The 4,340-nt window shown below is 46.0% G+C and overlaps 1 pseudogene; it reads right to left on the bottom strand.

The window, feature by feature from the left end:
* Nucleotides 1-1,224: 1,224 nt before the first annotated feature.
* Nucleotides 1,225-3,626, bottom strand: LOC116678804 (troponin I, fast skeletal muscle-like; annotated as a pseudogene).
* Between the last annotated feature and the right edge of the window lie 714 nt (nucleotides 3,627-4,340).

Here is a 4,340-nt window from a genome sequence, read left to right as displayed (position 1 = left end):
CATGTATCTCCATTTAACCCGTGTGTTGAAACGGGTCAAATTGAAGTATTTTATTAAGTCTTAAATATGGATTTCTTTCCACCAAATTGCCCCAAAATAACATGGAGGATTCCATATAACATTCTTTAAGTAAAATTAATGATTACTTTCATTGAATTTTGGGGTGTTTTATTTGATCTTATAGCATTTGAATTATTTTCTTTAATGGTTTCCGAACCTTTGACATCGACCCATCTGAGATCCACTCAACATCCTCTGATCTTAACTTTTAGTCAAAATAATTCATAATTTCTGCCTTTTTAACTAAACCAACTTACGTATCATTTGATATATTTGAGGTTCGTTGACCATGAATTCCAAGAATAAGTTTAAAACCTGTTATTAAACCAGCTCAGGTTTTTTTTTTAAAGCACCAAGAGCTGGAAAAAAAGTGAGAAATAAATCAGAAAAAGCGACAAAAACATCGGAAAAGCACAAAAAAAAATTCATTTTCAATTTTGACCCGGAAGGACAAGTTCATGGTTAACGGGAAGACAACACGAGGTTAAAGGAGAAACGTCTCTGTCATGCTTGACCTTCGTTAAAAAGGAAAAGACAAAGAGGAAGATCCTCTTAACGAAGGTCCAGAGGGACCAGAACCTTCCTCAGTAAATGGTTCTTTTTCAAGTCTAATGTCATATTTTCCAATTCAGCTGCATTGAAGAAGTATTGGACTGAATTGTTTCTTAGTAATAAGCCTAAATAAAAGATAACAGTCAGTCACTTTAAAACCCTGAACACCAGCAGAGGACATTATCGCTCATCACTAATACGTCTTTCCACCAAGGCGGTTCTGGTGCTGGTTCGGAGTCAGTGTCGGATATCGAACCGGTTCTTTGTTGCTTTTCCACACAAGTAAACCTGGTTCTGGCCATGTTCCAACTCAGCACCAACGTAGAGATAGGTTGTAGAGATAAGAACCGGTTACGTCAGGTGCGGGAGGAAACCAGAACCACCGTGGTCTGGGGAGGAAACCAGAAACCACCGTGGTCTGGGGGAGGAAACCAACGGTCTGCCGGCTCTCAGGCTGGGGAAGATCCAGCTGGTTCTTAGAGAACTGGAGAGTAGAACCAGCACCGAACTGCAACAGCACCAGAACCAGAACCAGCACCTGGTTAGCCTTGGTGGAAAGACATAACACTGTGCCACACTAGAAGCATAAAAACCCAAATGTCTTTCTAAGGTGTGTCCCTTTAGTTGATAGAAGTACCCGAGGTATTCCCACTGTTTATCAGTATAATGTCCTAATCTCGGGTTACGTTGCCGTTGGATACGCAGCATGTTGGAATAAAACTCTTCAGTTACAAAGACATCAGATCCGAGTTCTGTCTGTCTCGTTGGGCCGAACAGTCAGCGACAGATTAACTATCAAACATCTTCTTCCTGTCAGACTTGTCTTCGATGTTCTTACGCCAGTCTCCCACGTCGCGAAGCTGCTTGTCCTGCGAACACAGACCACATTTCATTTTGTTAAAGTAACGACAAGTAAAAAGATGACTGTAAATTCAGATATTTAACGAGATATTAGGTAACGATCTTTGTTTTTAACTGGTGAATCAATGAATCGTCACTGCCACGTTGGCCACTAACTTTCTCAGGGGCTTGCAATAAGAATCAAAACTGGACGTCTGTTACGTCCTAAAACCAGCCTCTGGAGACTCCACCAGCTGACTTCTCTATTGGCTGTTGAACAGGAGACGTCTCTTACGTCCTAAAACCAGCCTATGGAGACTCCACCAGCTGACTTCTCTATTGGCTGTTACAACAGGAGACGTCTCTTATGTCCTAAAACCAGCCTCTGGAGACTCCACCAGCTGACTTCCTATTGGCTGTTGCAACAGGAGACGTCTCTTATGTCCTAAAACCAGCCTCTGAACACTTGTCCAGCCTACTTCTCTATTGGCTGTTGAACAGGAGACGTCTGTTACATCCTAAAACCAGCCTCTGGAGACTCCACCAGCTGACTTCTCTATTGGCTGTTGAACAGGAGACGTCTCTTACGTCCTAAAACCAGCCTCTGGAGACTCCACCAGCGGACTTCTCTATGGCTGTTGAACAGGAGACGTCTCTTTAGTCCTAAAACCAGCCTCTGGAGACTCCACAGCGGACTTCTCTATTGGCTGTTGAACAGGAGACGTCTCTACGTCGTAAAACCAGCCTCTGGAGACTCCACCAGCTGACTTCTCTATTGGCTGTTGAACAGGAGACGTCTCTTGTCCTAAAACCAGCCTCTGAGACATTGTCCAGCCTACTTCTCTATTGGCTGTGAACAGGAGACGTCGTTACATCCTAAAACCAGCTCTGGAGACTCCACCAGTGACTTCTCTATTGGCTGTTGAACAGGAGACGTCTACGTCCTAAAACCAGCTCTGGAGACTCCACCAGCGGACTTCTCTATTGGCTGTTGAACAGGAGACGTCTCTTTCGTCCTAAAACCAGCCTCTGGAGACTCCCACCAGCGGACTTCTCTATGGCTGGTGAACAGGAGACGTCTCGTTACGTCCTAAAACCAGCCTCTGGAGACTTATCCTGCTGACTTCCTATGGCTGTTTAACAGGAAACGTTTGTATGTCCTAAAACCAGCCTTGGAGACTTATCCTGCTGACTTCTCTATGGGCTGTGAACAGGAAACATCTTGTATGTCCTAAAACCAGCTTCTGGAGACTCCACAGCTGACTCTCTATTGGGCTGTTGAATAGGAGACGTCTCTTACGTCCTAAACCAGCCTCTGGAGACTCCACCAGCTGACGTCTCTATTGGCTGTTGAACAGGAACGTTTGTATGTCCTAAAACCAGCCTCTGGGACTCCACCACTGACTCTCTATTGGCTGTAAAACAGGAGACGTCTCTTACGTCCTAAACCAGCCTCTGGAGACTCCAGCTGGCTGATTCTTATGGCTGTAGAAACAGGAGACATCTCTTACGTCCTAAACCAGCTCTGGAGACTTCAGCTGCTGACTCTATTGGCTGTGAACAGGAGACGTCTTTTATGTCTAAAACCAGCCTCTGGAGACTCCACACAACTGACTTCCTATGGCTGTGGAAACAGGAGACGTCTCTACGTCCTAAAACCAGCCTCTGGAGACTCCATCAGCTGACTTCCTATTGGCTGTTGAAAAGGAGACGTCTCTTCCGTACTAAAACCAGCCTCTGGAGACTCCCCTGCTGAGTCGCAGAGACACCATCAGTGGTTTGAGTCAGCTGAGAGGGCCGGTTCAGACCGCTGAAACGTTTCTCTGCAACGTTCTAAAACTGGGAGTTAAACCTGCTGATGTAAAATGAAGTTTACTTATGAGTTATACGACTGTTGGGAAAAAGCAAAAATCCCCTTAAGTTAAAGCTGATTTAAGCAGGCATCAGAAACCAAGCCAAACGAGTTGGCAGAATATTGAAGCCAGCAGCTCACTCCTCCTTGACCTCCTCTCTTGACCTGCTTGAGGTGGCTCTGGTCCATGTTGACCGTGTGCTTGGAGCCCAGCAGGGCCTTCAGCATGGCGTCGGCAGACATGCGCACTTCTTCAGACGGGGTCTCTTGAACTTTCCCCTCATATCCACATCTTAATGTTGAGATCTCTGACCTTCAGAAGGATTTAGGACAGAAGTAGAGACTTATTATAGGTCAAAGGGATCTTATAGACCACACTATGGTGTTTCTTCGCCTGCTTGTGTGTACAATAGTAATGTTGGGTTTCTGTAAAAACATCCCGAGTCAGGTCTAGACCTGCTCACAGTTATGTCGTTTCCACCAAGGAAGTTCTGGTGCTGGTTCTGAGTCAGTCGAACCTGGCTCTGGGCCAAGAACAAGGGTTCCAACTCAGCACCAACTTAGCGCTGGTCTAGAGATAAGAACCGGTTACGTTGTGTGTGGGGGGGGGGTTATCATGCGTTCGATTTGAAAACCCAGGTCAGCTGTTACCATAGAGAGCTGTTGATGTTAGCTTTGGACCGGATGGGAAACCAGAACCACCGTGGTCTGGGGAGGAAACCAGAACAACCGTGGTCTGGGGAGGGAAACCAGAACCACCGTGGTCTGGGGAGGAAACCAGAACCACCGTGGTCTGGGGAGGAAAACCAACGGTCTGCTGGCTCTCAGGCTGGGAAGATCCAGCTGGTTCTGAGAGAACTGGAGAAGAGTAGAAAGGCACCGAACTGGCAACAGCACCAGACACCGAACCAGCACCTGGTTAGCCTTGGTGGAAAAGACACATAAGTGAGATAACTGTTGGGATTTGTCGATACGTGAATAAAATTGACTTGCATACCTCATTCCACCATGTTGAGCTTGAACTCTATGCAGTATC

This window comes from Etheostoma spectabile, unplaced genomic scaffold (genome assembly GCF_008692095.1).
Source record: "Etheostoma spectabile isolate EspeVRDwgs_2016 unplaced genomic scaffold, UIUC_Espe_1.0 scaffold00008201, whole genome shotgun sequence".
Taxonomy (NCBI): Eukaryota; Metazoa; Chordata; class Actinopteri; order Perciformes; family Percidae; genus Etheostoma; species Etheostoma spectabile.
This window is presented reverse-complemented; position numbering and strand designations above follow the sequence as displayed.